Here is a 19,688-nt window from a genome sequence, read left to right as displayed (position 1 = left end):
GCTGACTCCATCTTGTTCTGTGTCCTTCACCTTGACCACACCTCCTCCCCTTGAGTAACCCCCCCCTCACCTGCCTAACAGGACTCGACCCTTCCCCAGGACCCTTCCCCAGCCAATCGGCTGAGGCCATAGCCATTACCTCACCAACTGCCCCCAGGCCCCAATAAAACCTTTGTCCTTTTGAAACTCGCTCTCTTTCCCTGGTATCTCACCGCTGCATCGGTGCAGGTAGGGGATTGAGCTGGAGCTAGCTCGAATAAAGGCTCTTTGCTTTTGCATCGGACTCGGCTCCCTAGTGGTCTTTGGGGATCACGAATTCTGGGCATAACACTGGTTTCTCCCCCACTGCTCTGGAAGTTCCTCCTCTGCCAACTATGTCCGGTTTTGGGCCATATATGGAGATACAAAATTTGCTATCTCAGGAATTTTCCATTCCAAGACAAAAATACAAATGATTACAATATGATATGATGGTTTCTGTAATGAAAATAAGGACAAAGTGCACTGAGGACACCAAAATCTGCCTAGCCACGTTCAGTGGCTTCATGAGTTTGGCAACACTAGAAATGCAGACATATGGGAACCAGGCAGGCAAATGGAGAGAAGTGTTCGAGGCAAGAGGTTAGTACGTGCAAAGTCATGGAGTCCCGAGAAGAATTAGATAACTTCTTTCCAATCTTATTTCTAAACATACATGTTTGGGTGACTCCCCAACCCTCACCACCCAACTGGGATTGTCTCGCTCTAGCTTTACAGAAGAAAGACTAGAAAACATGTATCTATATGTTATTTGTAAGCTAAATCTAGTCTGTGGGAAGGAATATTTTTATCCCTGTAATTTTCGAAAGTACAAATTATGTTAAAATCTTAAAAAATCATAAAGGCCAAAAAGAATCTTAACATACTTATGCATTTCTGAAACTTAAGTTATGAGATGGGAAAAAGAAACTGAGGACAGCAAGGCAGGAGGAGTTAGGTTGCAGCCAGCCAGCCATGCCCAGTTGAGATACTACCCGATACACAGCAGGGAGACACCACAGGATGGAGCAGCACATGCCACACACATACACTCACACACACACACACACACACACAAAACACACTCATGGCAGAAAATCAGCGAGGGAGGGGAGGAGGGTCAAGAAGAGCTACAAACGGGCACCGCTCTCACTGCTGAGGTTGGGCCTAAATGAACTCACACGGTAGTGATGAACAAGAAGACAAACGTGCGATCAGGACGTAGCCCAGTGGGGCCTGACAGTTGCTTAGAAAAGGAAGTGGGAGAAAGAAAAGAATCACCATTTTTGAAAAAGAAGGCAGAAGGAGAATGAAGTTAGAGGAGCAAAAATGTCTTAGCTACAGATCTGCGAAAGGTGAGAAGCCTGAGGGGAAGCAAGGGAGGACGACACCTACGGGGAAGTTAAGACACAGATCCTCATCTCAGGAGGTAGGTCAGGGTCAGAGATGATTACCCAACAGTGGATGGCATAGAGGCACAACCGAAACTAGGAAACAGAGGAGACTGTGAAGGAAAGAACACTCCAGAAAAGAGGCGAGCTGGAGAGGTGAAGACACAGGAGAGGGTAACTGATGGTGTGGAGAGGGCGAGCATCCAGAGTGTGGGTGAGTGTAGGAGCCCAAGGAGAGGGGCTTCTTTCAGTCAGTGCAGAGCAGGGCAGCCTAGGTCCCTTCTGCAGGAGGGGCAGGGCAGGAGTAGGTGGGGCTGAAGGCTGGAGGACACTAGGAATGCATATAGCAGCATCACAGAGCTGAGGGCTTACAAAGGCCCATCTGCAACACTCGAAACTACCTGCTCACACCCATCTTTCCTGATGGGCTCCGGGCTCCAAGAAGACAGAGGCTTGGTGTGTCTTATTCAGCTTTAGTACCTAGAAGCACCTGGCACAAAGTCAATGCTCAGAAAGTTTTGCAGAACTATATTAAATTGTATGACATTTTTCTCTGACATTACTCAGAAGCCCAGAAGAGTTCTCAGAATTAATGTGCAGATCCTCTCTAAATAGAAAATAGTTACTGTAGACACCCTAGTGATACCAATTTTCAATTCATTTAAGTATATACAGCCAACTTAAAGCTAGATATAAAATGCTTCGTAGTCCTGGCTCTCACACATTATGAACCAAAATTTACATATGCAAATACAAACTAGGCACTAAAATAATAATTCCTCTGTTACAAGGTAGTCAACCAGATAATCCAGATGTTGGTTGCATACTGTTACAATTATTAGCACAAAAGCACAACACTGTTTTACAAATTCTTACAGCTCAAATCACTGAGACTACTTCCCGTGGGTTCTCAGACTTCACTTCGAAATCACTGCATTAATCCATTGGTTTACAGAACAAGTGCAGGCACTGAGGAGGCCTAGGCGTTGCTGACAAAGAGTTAGCAACAAAGAGCACAACAGGTAGGTGAGAGAAAAGGGGCTCATGTAAACAGGGGAGGGAAGAGAGCTGGAAAATAAGGACAGGTTTCTCGTTTCGGAGACAGGCAGTCTTAGGTAAAAAGGTGTAAGTGATGCTACAGCTTCGGGCAATTGTTTTGGCCAGAGTTCCTTCTGAAAGTAGAGGTCGAGACAAAAACAGGAGTGCAGGCGATTATTATTACCGAGGTGACCCCAGGGAAAGACACAGATACTAAAAAGAGTGAACGGAGACAGCCAATTCAGGAGACTTATTTACCATGGGGGTGCCTGGGGGCTTGATCTGGCTGAGAAGTTTTGAGAAGCATACAGAAACTGTGTCCAGAAGAGGGTCAATGTGGAGAAGTACATTAATTAATTCTAGTCCCCACAGGTAAAAGTTTGCCCCAAGGAGTATTAATTCCCCCACACTTCCAAGAACTACAGTGCATCTGCCCAGAAGGCTACACCAGCTTCTCACCCCACAGACAGACAAGGGAGGTCCCAAGAGGAACCTGAGGCATGCTGCAGTCAACCAAAAGTGAGTCGTAAAACGAACTGTTCCCAGCAGCACTGGCTGCAATCAGAGAAGAGGCCAGGAGGAGGTGAGGACAGAAGGGGTCTCTAATTCAGTGCTCAAAGGCCACTGGAGTCGAAAGACTCAAGAGAACAGCTAGAAAAGAGTGTGAGTTTTATCTGCATGAACTCTTGAAGACCCTGATGATGGCAAGAACTGTGGAGGGTTTTTAAGTCAGACACACATGCATGTACTAAATCAAATATAAACAATCTGTTTTAAAAATTTAGTATTGAAGGGGTGCCTACGTGGCTCAGTGAGTTAAGCATCAGAGTCTTGAGCTTGGCTCAGGTCATGATCTTGAGGTTTGTGCGATCGAGCCCCGAATAGGGCTCTGCACTGACAGCACACAGCCTGCTTGGAATTCCCTTTCTCCCCCTCTCCCTCCCTCCCCAAATGGCACACACGTGCACTCTCTCTCAAAATAAATAAATAAATTAATTAAAAAAAAAAAACACTGTAATTTAGTATTTAAGACACATGTAGCTCTTATCCATCTACTAGCTGTGTGAAGCTAACCTGTCTTATAAATACCCATCTCCTGGAAGTCAGTGCTTGGCGTTCTTTGTATGAAGTGCAGTATCTTCATATTTAGTAAAGAAACTAAAGGTAAAGGTAACTGAAAATATTGAGGTACCCAAAAACCAAAAACAAAACCCAAACCAGTTAAGCTTAAGGAGGGCAAGGAGTGTGTTATGCCCAGCACTTCACTAACAAACAGGCTAGCACAGAGTTAAGAGAATGGACAGAATGCCTAGCTCCAAATTTCTGAACTATGTTTGAAGATTTTGTTTTTTTTCATTCATAATTATAACCAGAAAAATTTTGACTGATCCACATTAGGGGGGAAACAAGATTTGGAAGAAAGGATAAGAGTTAGAAATAACACTACTGCCAAGAACAGATAAATGTTCATTCTTATATCCAGAGACTTATCAAAACCTTTCTGTGCTGTTTAACAATAAGGTTTAATCAGAAGCTTTAATATTAGATACTAATTATCATATTAATTAAATATAAATAGATGACTTATTTTAGGTTCCACATCTAAGGATTATTCTACTAAATACATGTTCTAAACACTTGGATGCCTAACAATTTATATGTAAAATAATAAAAGCAGCAAAATCTCAATTTTTATATTACATTAGGCAAAATACAGGTTATTTATGAACATCAATATCACAGATTACCTTACACAAGATCAGGGTAGGAGAGAACATACCTAATACAAATAGAAGACTTGAGGCTTCTGTCAAGGAGAAGCAAACCTAGGAGAGGCTGAAAGAAGGAAACTTCCCTGAAAAGACATCTTACCAGTAGAAACATGAATCTGAATGCTCTACACCAGTGGGATTTCATTCATGGACTGTTTGTAGTCCTGTTTGTAGTTCCACAAAAGGAAGATCTATTTGTTCATTTACAGGGCCAGAGTAGGTATACAGCAGGCACAGACAAGAATAACACAATACACTGAGTTTTGATGATTTAGGGTAATTTGTAGCAAAGTTACCTCATTTTTAATTCACCTTCAAATGATTATAATAATAATAATGATAAAAAATAGTAACAGCTATCTGTCCCAAGTGACTCTGTGGTTGGCAATGATATTACCTTTGCTTTACAGATGAGGAAACCAAACCACAGAGAGGTTAAATAACTTCTCCAGAGTCACACAGGTATAATGGAGATCAGACTGTCTGAATCACAAGCTGTTAGATTGGATTTGTGCTTCATGAAACTAAGTTTTTGAAGGCCTACTCAAGTCATTATTGAAAAAAAAAAAAAAAAAGAATATCTGTCCAGTGTGAGAACTGACTCAAAGCATAGAAATGGAAAGGATTTATAATGTTCTGTGAGTTTATTTCTCAGTGCTTCAAACTGAATGGAGGCTAACAAGTTATTTTAATTGTCAAATTTCATGAGTGTACCCACAGGTTTTGCATCTTACTTCTGTGGAGACATTTTACCCTAGTATTATTTTTTTTTACCATATTCAAGTTTATCTAAGGGGTCATAATTCATTCCTTAAACAATAAATCATCTTAAACATCTCCCCCAAACAATAACATTTTCGTGGTTAATAGCCTGAACTGCATACATTGTCAAAAACTGCACATAATTATTTTAATCTCCACTCTAAACTCACCTTTATCCACCAAATTAAGTGTAATTTTATGTTCTATTCAAACTTCTAAATATATACTTAATGTTTTTAATATTGTCACAAATAACTCATTTGGCATTTATATTTACATATAACATCTTCAGTAACTTTTTATGTACTAAATTTATAGAAATTAAACAGTTACATTTTACAGAAAAATTACTTTTAAAAATACGGTGAGTTACAGTTATTTCAAGTTTTAAAATAAGGTGCCCAAAGCCAACTAGTACAAAAAGAAGTCATCCACAAAAGATTTCTTCCTATAAAATATTTGCAAAGGGTACATTTTTATTCAATACAACCAATTAAATTCAAGTCAGCAAGTATTTATTACATATCTACTACAACAGATAAAGCTAGACACAGCTGGAATATGAACCTAGGTCTGATTCAAAAGCTCAAGCTTTCAATATAAGTAGGTTTCTAATAAGAAAAGTTAAGAGTGGGGTGCTTGGGTGGCTCAGTTGGTTAATCTCACAGCTGGGGAGTTCGAGCCTCACTTCAAGCTCCACACTGAATGCACAGTCTGCTGGGATTCTCTCCCTCTCTCTCTCTCTCTCTGCCCCTCCCCTACATATGCACTCTCTCAAAATAAATAAATAAAACTTAAAAAGTTAAGGGTTTTCATTTTTCAAATGCTCTTTCAGACAATAGAATTTACTTCCTTTTTTATGTCCTAACTTTTTTATGTTTTGTATTTGTATTTATGTTTTGAAATGTTTATGTATTGAAAGAGAGAAAGCACACATGTGAGCCAGGGAGAGGCAGAGGGTGAGTCCCAAGCAGGCTCTGCTGTCAGCACAGAACCCAACATGGGCCTCGACACAGGGATCGGTCCCACAAACCATGAGATCGGTGAGATTATGACCTGAGCCAAAATCAAGAGTAGGATGCTCAACCAACTAAGTCACCTAGGCGCCCCTATGCCATAACATTTTAAAATCTTTTCCCCTTAATGGTAGAAAAGATGAGGATACCTACATTACGGTATATCATAAATCTCTCCTAAAAACATAAGAAAGTTGTATTCATCAAGTCTCTCCCACCATCATTATTTTCTGTATCTGCTTTTTAAAAGGGAAAAAATAAATATTTTTCTAAAATCTAAATCTAGATTTTTCTAAAATCTAAAATATTCTAAAAGAATAGTATTAAATATCAATGTAGACCATAAAAACAACACAGAGCCAAACTGCAAGCCTCAGAGAATTCACATACAGCTCTTCCCACTTCTCCCCACAGAGAGCAGACAGATGGGGAAGTCCACATGGAAGGTGCTCAGAAATGCTACTGATCTCTATTCCATCAAATTTCAGGGTGAGAGGGAGGATGCATCCCTCCGAGGCAAGAGCATCTTTCCCCTACAAGAAGAACATTGAAAGTCAACATTTTACTTCCCTTTGTCTGGCAGGAAGATGTATGTGCTGGTGACTATGAAAGTGTTTATGACCCAAACAATAAGCCAAAATTAATGATCAACAAAAACTTAGCAGAAAGGATAAAAAAGAAAAAAAGAAAGAGAGAGAAAATAGGAAAGAGAAAAGGCTAAAAACTCCAATGTGAAGATGCAACTAATACCTCACTAGAAGTCTTTTTCTGCCTAATGCGGAGAAATAGAACAGTAGTCTCAACTAGAAACCTTTCTATAATTCACTACTCCCGCCCAGAATAAAAGAGTGCTTTTTATGAGCACTGACCCCTTCTTACCCAAAGGTGGCATCAACCTGAAGATAATGAGCTCCAACAACAAAGGTTAGTCTGCTCCAAAGCTACACGCTCACAAAATGATTTGAAACCTGAGAACGGCTCATGACGGGACTAGATGCTTTAAGAAAATGACAATAACTGAATAGACTGAAGCAAAATTCATCACTAGTAAGTACTCTACCCACCTTCTCCAAGGCAACATGAATATGGAAGATGGATCACCATCACCTACAACCCAGTCCACAAGTGCACAGGAAAGATAAAGAATGGATATACTGCATGTTGGCACATAAAGAGCCTCAAAAATAAATCAGCTGGCCGGGGGGGGGGGCCGGGCAGGTAAGGGCATGGAACTTATTCAGGAAAAACTTCTACAGAAGAAAAGTTAAAGGAAGTGAAGAATCTTCCAGGAGAAAATCTAGATGAATTCATTATGTTCTTGAAGAGACTTAGAAAATCTCAAATAGGTCTTCTAACAATCAGTCAAAAACAGTTAAGAACAAAACTAGAGGAAAAGCATAGAGAACTCAGGGAGGAAATTTAAGTTGAAATCCCTATAGAACTCTTAAATATGAGCAACAGAATCAACATGGCAGGCAAAGCATGGACGAGAAAAACCACACCGAAGTCAAAATAATTCAAGCCAATCAGACACATTATGATAGAGCCAATAGTGATCTAGGAAACAGGTAACTGGTAGACTACCACCACCCTTCCAAAAGGAGAGCCTATGTGAGAATGAAGAAAAAAAAAAAAAAAAAAAGAATTCAGAGCTTTCGGGTTGGTAAACTGTGGAGATTTAGGGAGAGGGCATGGAAGAAGCTCCCTGCCCCTTCCCTTTTCCCTGCCCTACGCATCTCTTCCACCAGGCTGTTTATGAGTTATATCCTTTTATAATAAACTGTTAGCCTGGTAAGGACAAAACAAGCAAACAAAAAACAATCAAGCATTAAACTAAAAAAAACTGCTGAGGGGGCATGTAATAAACTCGAAGACTGAAGGACAAACTTAAACACAAGCAGGAAACTAAAGACTTTAACAAAACTGTTAAGCCGTATTATTAAAGGCTGATCCAAAATGAGCATGGAAAGTTGCCTGAAATGAATTGTTCCAAGATCCTCCTTGCACTCAAAAGAGAAAACATTACCTAGCAATTGATATTTTTCAAACCTGGGGCGCCTGGGTGGCTCAGTCGGTTAAGCAGCCGACTTCGGCTCAGGTCATGATCTCACGGTCTGTGAGTTCAAGCCCCGCGTCAGGCTCTGTGCTGACAGCTCAGAGCCTGGAGCCTGTTTCGGATTCTGTGTCTCCCTCTCTCTGACCCTCCCCTGTTCATGCTCTGTCTCTCCCTGTCTCAAAAATAAATAAAACGTTAAAAAAAAAAAAAAGATATTTTTCAAACCAGCCTAGTAAGCTGTTCCTTCTCTACACTCCCTGTGGCTATAGATTTGGCCCTTCCCTGGGAGGAGAAAGGAGTAAGTTAGTAAGAGTTTTGTTTGAGAATTTACCTATGGGGCAAGTTTACAAAGATAATTGTGAACGCAGCTAGCGAAAAGTGAAATGTTAACCATCCTGTTATAATAGCATCAATAAACACTGAAAGTAACAGTTGTTTCACATTATTTTCATTAAGGGGAATTGTCAATTATGTTCCCAAATTGTGTAATTTTACCTACTTTTAGGTAGATCACTCTAAAACTCTTTCTTGATCAAAACTCTAATAAATTTTGACCATATCTTTTGCCACAGCTCATCTCTGCCCTGTAGTGGAGTGGAACAAGAACAGCACTACATATATTTTAAATATATAACACGTTTTAAAACAAACTATACAAAGGGAGGAATCAATTTCCCATTGTACTCAGCACTAGGTGGGAATAATATCTAAATACAATGATCAATGTAAAAGCTCTTAGCAACACACATCGTTACGATTATCTGTAGATTACATTTTACTTAATTTCTGAATTTTCTTCTTGCTCTCCAACACATTCACTAGTCATAGGCATCTAAACATAAGAACCTGAGTGACTACTTAATAAACAGTTTTCAATCTTTTTAAATCCATGCTTCTTTAGCAAGTACAAATCCATTCCTATTGTGTTTTTTGTTGTTGTTTTTCCTAATATAATGCTGAATGCACTTTTTCAAACTACAACCTCCTTCTCCAACAATCAAATATGACCTACCATGACCCCTTTTAGGAAGCACTGAAATCATAATATGAAAGAAGTCATACAGTGGTGCCTGGGTGGCTCAGCCGGTTACCTGACCTACCTGACCGACTCCAGATTTCAGCTCAGGTCACAATCTCATGGTCATGAGATCAAGCCATGCGCTGGGCTCCACGCTGGGCATGGAGCCTGCTTAAGATTCCCTCCCTCCCTGGGGCGCCTGGGTGGCGCAGTCGGTTGGGCGTCCGACTTCAGCCAGGTCACGATCTCGCGGTCCGTGGGTTCGAGCCCCGCGTGGGTTCGAGCCCCGCGTGGGCTCTGGGCTGATGGCTCAGAGCCTGGAGCCTGTTTCCGATTCTGTGTCTCCCTCTATCTCTGCCCCTCCCCCGTTCATGCTCTGTCTCTCTCTATCCCAAAAATAAAAATAAACGTTGAAAAAAAAATTTTTAATAAAAAAAAATAAGAAAAAAAAAAAGATTCCCTCCCTCCCTGCCTCTCTCTCTCTCTCTCTCTGCCCCTCTCCCGCTTATGCTCACTCTTTCTCTCTCTAAAAAAAAGAAAAATCGTACATTAACTGTAAGATATTGGAGAGCTAATTATTATTCTGAATTTCACAAAGAGTACAAAAGCTTAAGTTACTCACATTCAATAAACATTTATACACTCAAATGTGACTTCTCTACTTCAAATGGTACATTCCCAGCAAGTTTTTCATGTAAATACTTTCCTCATCCACTGAAACTATATTCCCTACAACAAAATAAAATGCTAATTTTTTTTTTTTGGCCTTCATTGACTCTTCATCTCTTCACACCACAATAAGCAGAACTACTCCTTTTCTGATTCTTTATTTAAGTTTCTAGCACAGCAAATAACAAACCTTCAGTGATGCTCAATATCATGTTGTTTTAATTCAAACGTCTATTATAACTATACTCACGTCTGTGAACCACACCAGACAAAAGTTGGAGGACAAAATCCAGGCCTTCAACAGATACACACACACACACACACACACACACACACACACACACACACTTTGCTAAATTAAACTGAATTCTGCCTTATACCTGCAGTGTCCTTGGAATATGTCACCCATCTGTCACCCATTTCTGTGCTCATACCATTCCAAGCTCCTTTATAAAGCCTTCCAAAACCACTTAAGCCAATGCTGATCTTTTCCCAAAATCTATTACAGAAAATTATCTGGTACAGTACAATGAGTAAAGTATTCTTTGGTATTTGTTATGTTTCCCTAGAATAAACACGACTTGTCCTAACTAGACAATACACTCAACAGCAAAGTCCACGTCAACTGCTTGTTCCACCTCCACTCAGCACAGCATTTTCCAGGTAACTGGCTCTCCACACACAGATAGATTAAAATGTAACATACTACAGAGTTACATCCCACAAAGAACTAACAGTCATAGATTTGGCTGGTCAACACTGGCAGGTTTTCTTTTTCTTTTTTTTTTTTTTTTCAACGTTTATTTATTTTTGGGACAGAGAGAGACAGAGCATGAACGGGGGAGGGGCAGAGAGAGAGGGAGACACAGAATCGGAAACAGGCTCCAGGCTCCGAGCCATCAGCCCAGAGCCCGACGCGGGGCTCGAACTCACGGACCGCAAGATCGTGACCTGGCTGAAGTCGGACGCTTAACCGACTGCGCCACCCAGGCGCCCCTGGCAGGTTTTCTTAAAGCAATAATTTGGCACAGTACCTGTCCTCTCTGGTTATGATACAAGAAAATGGCTGCTCACGGGAGGAGAGCTGCCCTCCACACTGCCTGGGTGACTCACAGAATGACAGAATGATGGAAACATACTGACCACTTCTGTATGGTGCAGCTGTAGAAACCAAAGCCCTGGAAGGTGAAGGTGAAGTATTCCAACAACGGTCACAGAGGGATTCAGTGGCAGAGCTTGTACCGAAACCCAAGTTTCCCACCTCTCAATTACAAAGCCTTTATTACATCAAACTGCTCTTCCAATATGAGTCTAAAATGACTACTAAGTCATTTTATCTTTACCTCAAAAATGTCAACCACAGGAAAAACTTGTGAATTCTCAAGTCACTCACTAAACTGTCACACAAAAAGAATTAGGAATTAAGAGAAGAAACAGGACAGGAAATGCTTTCCTGGATTCCTTTTCCTCCACCCAGCCCTGGACAGTTTGTAAGTGTTCCCAGGCTTTCTGTCCAGCCCCTTTTCACTCTACACACTCTCCTTTGGTAGTCTCATCTGCAGGCCATCGCTTCAACTAGCCCTTGTAGACTAAGAATTCCAGAATCTGAAGCCCCCAGCCAGACTTCTTATTTTGAGCTCCCAATCTGTGTGTTCAACTACACTCTTAGACATCTCTACCAACGTCCCATAGTCACTTATAAAAATACTCGGCATTATAATTCATCATTTCCTCTCCCTCCAGTCAACCTGTACCACCCCTTGTGATCATACTGCCTATCTTGGCAAATGACACCACCTACCCAAAAACCCGTGTCACTTTGGGTTTCTTTCACCTCTCTTACCTTGAAAACCAAATCTCAATTCCCCCTCCTGAATACAGTAGCGCTTGTACCCCATCCAAATCATTCCCTATGCCAATGATCTCCAAAGCTTTTCCATCACTCACTTTTATTACTGAAAAGATTTTTGAACAAACATATGCCTAAAATATGTACATATTTATTTATATATTAAAACTCATGTACTTCTACAGCAGTGCAGTTAAGATTGTAAGTCATGATAAAATTTTAAACTTTAAATAAAAAAAAATATATATATATATAAAATATTAAATCTAATATGTTCTTCCCACGCTCCAGTAAGTTATTTTACACATCCCCGGAGTCTAGGAAACTGCACTTTGGAGACTACATGAGACTAGTCCAATAAGTAAGATATATATATATATATCCATGTGTGTATGTGTTTATATAGGTATGCAGTAGGCATTTGAAGCCCTTTCTTTTTACTCACACATACATATTTCAAGATGATATACAAATGCTTTAGCATACTGCTAAATATGGTTAACCTTACTAAAGGCCACAAACCAAAAAGTTTAAAGGTAGCTGACTTCTAAACACCCACTCAATATTATTTCATAAATAAAACAATTCTGTAAGTCTTATAATATCCATCTTTAAAAAGACAAGAAATTGACAAAGTATAATTTGGCTCCTTTTGCACATGGCTCCTGGAGGAGAGATACCACATTTTTTTCACCTACCCACTGAAATACGCTAAGGCTGCTCATGTTCCGGGCTTTATGCACTGTACCTCCCTTAACCCAAGTACATACTGAAATATTTTTTCAGCTTTCTACATCTCTAGATACTGCTACCATTCACGATCCTGAAGAATAATGCACTCTCCCTTACTCCTATCCCTGTCAATCCATCCACCCCACTACAACAAAAAAGGACAAAATCCCACAATATATAACCAAAGTTAGAACAGACCTGCTAATACAACAAGAGATATTTACATATTTGCACAATAGAATCTTGTAGGATTCTACCCACAACCTGACACATCCTAACTTTCCACACAGAGTGGGGAAACCTAAAATTTAACAAGGGCCTGTATAAATCCTCAGATAAATTCAACTTGTTACACATTCAGAAACTGAAAATCTCGAATTCAAAAGTTCTGCAACTTTCACCAAGTAGAAGATGTTTCATCTTATCATTCTAGCAGTATAGTTAAGAGCAAACCAGTGCATTAACAGAATATTAATGAGAAAATATTTTCTGGAGGTAGAAAATTACACTACCCTACCCCCCCCCCCACTAATGTTGTAAGCCACAATTTATCTGGCAAGAAGTCAAACAATAAAGCTATTATGTGGCAAGCATCCCATTAAAATTATCACATTAAACTGATTAATTCTATTACAAAGTGACAAGATGTCCCCAGAGAAGCTCCTGGTATTAGGAATTTATGGGTAACAATATAGAGAACTATATATCCATTTAGTGATGGAAATTTGAGCCATATTTTAATTATACTGACCAGAAAATTAAGAAAAAAGGCACCTGATTGTTAAAATTACTATATCTAGCACTTTTCAGTATTGTTGATTCTCTACTTGTTCATGTACAGAATGTTGAGAGTCTTACAAAATGATAATAATATAGAATTTAGCATTCTTTTTAAAAAGAGTCAACATTACAAAAACTTAAAATTTTAGATCTGTGAAGTCAACACAGATGCCTTAATTTGGAATTGATTTGCTTTCCATTTGCAGAAGTATTAACCACATCCCCTGTCTTCTTAACCAGCATTCTAATAACATCTTCCATTTTACACCAAATTCTAGAGGATAAGTAAATGGCTTTTTCCTCAAAGACCTGTCCCCAAAATACTGACTTGTTTCCTCTGTTTTCTATGTACCACTTCATTATCTTACGTCACTCATTTAATACTGATCAATGAACTCAAAGTATTTAAAAATATGAACACTGTAGTGGAACGCTTAAGTTGGTCCTACCCCCTCTGAGCCTAGCTCTCCACAAATGCACAAGAGGTAAACTGCAACTAAAATTTCCTAATCATTTCTAAAAGCGGTCTATTAATATAACCTAAAGGCTGTGTGTAGTTTAAGAAAAACACCTAATCAAAATTCATTCTGCATTGTTATTTTTGTACCATCAAAACAACAAAAAATAACAACCCAGTAATTCTACCCACATGAGTATCTATGTGGAATGTGACCCAAAGAAACCTTGCTAATTATGTTATTAATTACATCCCCAGATTTTAAAAATATATATATATTTTTAATACACCAAGAAGAGATGAAAAGGAGTTGTATTTATTATCTACTCTAAATTGTTTTCCATACTACATTTGATTTTCACAACTATATTGTAGTTATGGAAAGTTACCTGTGGCTCAAACATGGGCTCTGGAGCTAGACCCCCTTGGGTTCTCTACTTGCTAGCTGGATGATCACAGGCAAATTACTTATGCTCCCTGTGCCTCGGTTTCTTCATTTGTAAAATGGGGGTGAAAATGGCACCTACCTCACTGCATCGGTTCCAGGATAAAATGAGAAAATAGACTTAAAGTGCTTACAGGTAAGCATGGCTGACACTGTCGTTATTATAATAATAGTTACTTTTATTATAGTGTAGGTATTCTTGTATCCCATTTACAGATGGGAAAAGCTTTAAGAGGGTAATTTACTGGTGCTAGGTTTTGACTCAAAAGCACAAATTTGGTGAAATAAAAACTACTTGGGCATAAAATATTGATATTCTTAAAACTACAACTCGTTAGGAAGCAAAGGAACTGACACGTAGTAAGACAGGCACCAGGGGCAGGTCGGGCACTCAAACTTGCGGAGCGGCAGGGAGCCCGGGCCCAGGACTCTCACTGCAGAGGGAGCCGACACTCAAGTGCGGCCTTCATAAACACGAAGTGGAAAAAAATATATGCCAACACTGCGCCTTCTTCTCCTAGCGGCTCCACGATGCCAACTTTGTTTGGGCCCACCCGGCAATTCATCCCGGGCCACAGGCCCTGAAGGCCACGGCCCAACTTCTGAAGTTGGAAGGGAATTACTAAACCGAACGCTGAAATCCAGACAAAGGGGAACCAAACGTCAAGGACTGTTCAAAGTCCTAAAGCGTCGAGTCGCTGGGAGGCCTGCCCCCATTCGCCGTCTCACCTGCACGCGCCCAAGGCGGCGGACGGAAACCCGGGCACCGCGTGGGGTCAGTTCGTTCAACGGGGTCCGGGCCACGAATCAGACAAGGGTTGCTACGAATGGCATGTGTCCGAGGGGCCGGTCGCGGGCCCCGGTCCTCCGCGGACTCCAGCCCTGACGTGACAGCGCCCAGGCCGACGACCCTCCCACTCGCCGCGCCGCTGGGTCGACTCAGCGCCCTGGGGGCACCGGGCCGGGGGAAGGGAGGAAGGGCCCCGGGAGGAGCCGGGAGCGCGGCCGCCGGCCCAGACTTCCTCTCCGGCCCCGGGCAGGATTCCGCTCGCACCCCCGCCCCGGCCTCCGCGGCCCACTCGGCCCCAACGTCCCACACTCAGGGCCCGGCGCGCGGCGGACCGCCCGAGGTCCGGCCGCGCTCGGGAGCCCGGAGGCCGCCGCCCGCCCCGCCCCCCAAGGCGCCTACCTTCTCCGGGCGGCGTCCAGGCCCCGGCGCGGTCTGCTCGGGCCTGCTGCTCCGCGGCTCCCGCAGGGTCTCTCCCGAGGGCTGGCGCGGCCTCCCGGGTCTCGGGCGCGGCGGGCGGCGGCGGCTGCGGCTCCTCCTCCTCCTGGGGGCGGGAGGAGGAGACTCGGCGGCCCAGAGCCGCCCCCTGGCAGGAAACGACCCCCGCGGCACCTCCTTCTCTGCGCGGCTGATCCTGCTCCTCCAAGCCGCTGCCTCCGTCCTCTCCCTCCGGAAACGCATTCCTACCCCGCCGCGTCAGCCGCGCCCGAGGCGAGGAGGCGGCGGCGGAGGCGGTGGAGGCGGCAGGAAGACCGCGGCCCAGGACAAAGGAGCTGGCAGAGCGGGGCGGGAGCGGGCCTGGGGGAGCCGCGGGGGGCGGGGCGGGGCGGAGGACTCGGCCGGGCCTTTGCTGTGCCTCAGTTTCCTTTTATGCCTAGGGACGGAGGCGTTGGTGTTGCACCAAAGCTCTGCGCGGCCCCGGCAAGCCGTAATACCTTACCATGAGGGAGGGCTGGATGGGCCGCAGGGAACCTGCGGCTGGACTCCTTTTCGGCCTTAGGTTCTGCTTCCCCCAGGACACACCCAAGGGTCCCTTTTGCCCTGGATTGTCCCGGCATCCCCTTCAGCCTCAGGCAAATCGAGACAGTTACCCACCCTACAAGGCTTCGTGGGGCCAAAAAACGTTTAACTTTTGGAATGCAGTTAACTAAAACCAATACTGTTTTCTGGAGTGATAGTTTGCTTGACTTGGGTCTTTGAGAAGGTGAAGACGGGAAGGAGTTCAATGCCAAGAAAGATGGATTTTAGGAAGGTTTTAGAAAAAAAAAAACTGGTAAGTTGGGGATCTGCTTTTGTTAGATTAATCTGGAGGTCCGTTTATGGGGAACAGGAATAAGGAGGGAAAGTTCCATCCATAAGAATACAGTGTCTGTTTCTCTTCACTTTTTTTTAGTAGGTGGAGAGGAGGGCTGGAGGAGGAACATTTAAAATGGAAGGGAAACATTCATTGTGAGAATGGCTGGACACATTTTGATAAGAGGCTTGGAACTTGTACCAACCAACATCATATTGAAACCTAGTAATTCAGAGTGTGCTGCTGGCAGGCCGCCATCCTGTTAACAGAAAATGTCACAGCCATGCCGACCGGCCAGCTGCAACACCCTGTTGGGAATAGAGTTCAAATGAGATTTATGAAACTGAGTAATGTTTCACTTGGGGGAAATTAGAAGCTGATATGCCCATTTGGCTGTGAATTTTATAGTCTTAAAAAAAAAAAGTTTATTTTGAGAGAGAGTGTGTGTGCGTGAATGGGGAAGGGGCAGAGAGAGAGAGAGAGGGAATCTCAAGCAGGGTCTGTGCTGCCAGCACAGAGCCTGTCAAGGGTCTAGAACCACAAACCAGAAGATCATGACCTGAGCTGAAATCCAGGGTCAGATGCTTAACGGACTCAGCCACCAGGTGCCCCTTGGCTGCCAATTTTAAATAAGATAAAATAAGATAATTCTACTTATGGAAAGTTTGCATATTGCTCACCAGCAAATTCAAATCTGTTGATTAGATAATCTCTGAAGACCTCGAAGGGATGAGGTTGATTTTTCCCACTTAATGGATGAGGCTAAATGATGTTTATTGTTATCCCAAGAGTAAAGCTGCTACAAGACCTCAACATTCTTGGATTTAAAGAATCTTGGATTCTTGGTTATACCAGTGTTCAAAATTACTAAGAATTGGCCTAGTCTCAACATGGGAGACTGAAGTTCAAAGATAAAGCATAATTGATAATGCCTGATTTTGCACTACATTTCCCAGAATTTTCTTTCTTATGTGATTTGAGGAGGCACTCTTTGCCACAAGAATATTATGAGATTTAGGGGCGCCTGGATAGCTCAGTCAGTTGAGTGTCTGACTTGTGATTTCAGCTCAGATCATGATCCCAGGGTTGTGGGATCAAGCCCCCTCGTTCAGCTCCCTGCTGAGAATGGAGCCTGCTTAAGATTCTCTATCCTTCTGCCCCTCTCCCTCACTCATGCTCTCTCTCTGTCTCTCTAAAATAAAAATTAAAAAAAAAAAAGAAAATTACGAGGTTTAGATTTGTACAACCCTAAACTAAATGAGTTCAAGGGCAGTTTAATCATCTCTCTAATCCCAGGGTCAAACATTATTCCAGGACACATAATAGTGGCTCAGCTAATGTATGATAAATAAATAAGTAAAAAGGTCCTTTTTCTCCCTTGGGATAGGTTAGACCATTTGGCTAAACTGAAATGTGAGTAGCAATTTATGTACAGAAGTCATGAGCCCTGAAGAGGAGAAATTAAAGAAATATGGTAATTGAGAAAAGCAGTGATTGGTCAAGAGTATGGCTCTACTTGTGATTTCATAAAATATTAATCAATTGATAGCTAACTATAAAATTTATGATTACTCTACGAAAGGGTTGGTCAGTCTTACCATGCTGAACAGGAAATCCTAGTAAGTAGGAATAGTGCAAGTCACATTGGCAGATCAAATCATGATAGAACATCTATTGGTAGCTTATGTTTCAAATTATATTGTGCCTATACTGTCTCCCAATTATTGTGAATTGTCTTCTATCTCATAAGTCATTATGTCAGATAATTAAAAGTTGGCCTTTTCTTTAGTTTTGCCACCACACTACTATATGTTCTTTGAAATGTATCTTTATTCACCCTGTTTTCCAAAGTGAAGTTTCAGTGTTGCTCACCAGCAAAGACTATTGGATACTCAGGTTCCTTTCAGTCAGCATTTAATCCTACTTCTATGTGTAATTAAAGGATAGGCTTACATAAATGAAAGGAACCACTAATATTTAGTGAGGCACAAAAGAAACTAAAGGTTCTCTAGGAACTTGATTATCTCTTTTAAGCAGCAGGATCACAATTTGATTACTGACCTTTAGAACTAGCAGGTTGTATTTAATCCCGTGATTATAAAATACAGGATTGGGAGTGAGTAAGCCGATGTTGGCTTCAGGAGTAAATAGCTGTCTTTCCCTTGCAGTTTGAGCAGTCTTGGGACTTACCCTCTCACATATGAATGTGTTTAGTAGGCATCCCATGATAACTTGACAGCTTTTCAATCTTTGAGAGTAGAAATAACCCTAAATAGTATAAACTTTTGTGGGCTAATAGTTTAGTACATGTTCATCTATAAATCATTTTCAACGTGCAATAATCATCAGGTGATCCTGTGGGATTAGAACAAAGGATGAATACCTGCATTGTAGGAATAGAAGTATACCTAAGACCAAATTTTTCTTGGTGTTGGCTACTGACTGGCACACTCTCACACAATATACCAGATTGCCTCTATTTTTAAATTTTTTAGAGAGAGTGAGCAGCACATGTGGGAGAGCCAGGGAAGGGCAGAAGGAGAGGAAGAGAGAATCTTAAGCAGGCACAGGGCTGGACACGGGGCTCCATTGATCTCAGAATGGTGAAATCACGACTTGAGCTGAAATGAGCTGGATGCTTAACCAGCTGAGGCATCCAGGCACCCCCCCGCCAACCCCAGATCACTTTTAAATAAGCAGGGAGACTTTGTGTCCTGGTGTGCCCAAGATAGTCACAGTTTGTTGTCCATGCATAATTCCCAAAAGTACATCCAAGATATGGATGATAGATTCTGTGGTTGCCCAATAAATAAGAATGTGCAGACAATAAGGAATGAGAAATAGTTTTAGAAATTCAAAGAGGATACATAGGGACACATTGCAAATCACGTTCCAGGTTTATAGGTGAAAACCAATTCTAACATTAATGATAGGGAGGGAAAATTGTGTAGGGATGAGTGTGGTAAATGAAGCAGTTTGTATTGATGAAAATGCCCTACTAATAACTTTAATTGAGGAAAATCTTTGACAGTAACCTGGTTGATCAACAAGACTTGTGTTTTAAATACCATGATAAATGTATGTGGTGGCTTTTGGAACAAATTGACAACGGCTAGGTGAGTCTTCATTTACTTTTCTAAGAACTATTTCTACAGAGTGACCTAGGTATATTTTCCTCATTTGCCATCTCCAGCCACTTAGATCGTAACTTCTCTTTAAACATTAAAAAAACAAAAAGGACAAAGATGAGTGGCTGGGGAGAGAAGGAATAAAAAGTCTCTGATAATGTCTTAAAATGCTAATGTGGAAGCGCTTTAAAAAAAAAAAAAACCTTTATTTTGAGAGAGAGAAGAGAAAGAGAGCATGAGCAGAGAAGGAAGGAGGGAGAGAGAGAAAGAGAGAGAGAGAACCCCAAATAGGCTCTGTGCTGTCAGCACCAAGCCCAATGCCAGGCTCGATCCCATGAACTATGAGGTCATGACCTGAGCCAAAATCGAGTCAGATGCTTAACTGACTGAGCCACCCACGCTCCCCTGTGTTAATCACAAATAACTCCATTTCTTTTCCTAGGAAACTAAAATCTCTCTATTAAAATGTGAATCTG

The 19,688-nt window shown here is 41.8% G+C and overlaps 1 protein-coding gene and 1 long non-coding RNA gene across 4 annotated transcripts in view; one reads left to right on the top strand and one right to left on the bottom strand.

The window, feature by feature from the left end:
- LOC121014631 (uncharacterized) overlaps positions 1–7,669 on the top strand; it is an 8,663-nt gene extending 994 nt beyond the window's left edge. The window contains exons 2-3 of one of the 2 annotated variants that reach the window (XR_005783319.1): positions 2,288–2,431; positions 6,412–7,669. This is a non-coding gene — a long non-coding RNA (uncharacterized LOC121014631). The remainder of the gene's footprint in view (positions 1–2,287; positions 2,432–6,411) is intronic. The other variant, XR_005783317.1, reaches the window with a different exon arrangement.
- Positions 1–15,326, bottom strand: part of ITGB1 (integrin subunit beta 1) — a 47,344-nt gene extending 32,018 nt beyond the window's left edge. Inside the window, exon 1 of one of the 2 annotated variants that reach the window (XM_040451024.1) lies at positions 15,193–15,326. The gene's annotated coding sequence lies outside the window, so the exon portion shown is untranslated. The remainder of the gene's footprint in view (positions 1–15,192) is intronic. The other variant, XM_040451025.1, reaches the window with a different exon arrangement.
- Between the last annotated feature and the right edge of the window lie 4,362 nt (positions 15,327–19,688).

This window comes from Herpailurus yagouaroundi, unplaced genomic scaffold (genome assembly GCF_014898765.1).
Source record: "Herpailurus yagouaroundi ecotype Mexico unplaced genomic scaffold, PumYag 203, whole genome shotgun sequence".
Classification (NCBI taxonomy): domain Eukaryota; kingdom Metazoa; phylum Chordata; class Mammalia; order Carnivora; family Felidae; genus Herpailurus; species Herpailurus yagouaroundi.
Note: the sequence above shows the minus strand (reverse complement) of the source record. Positions and strands in the feature narration are given on the sequence as shown.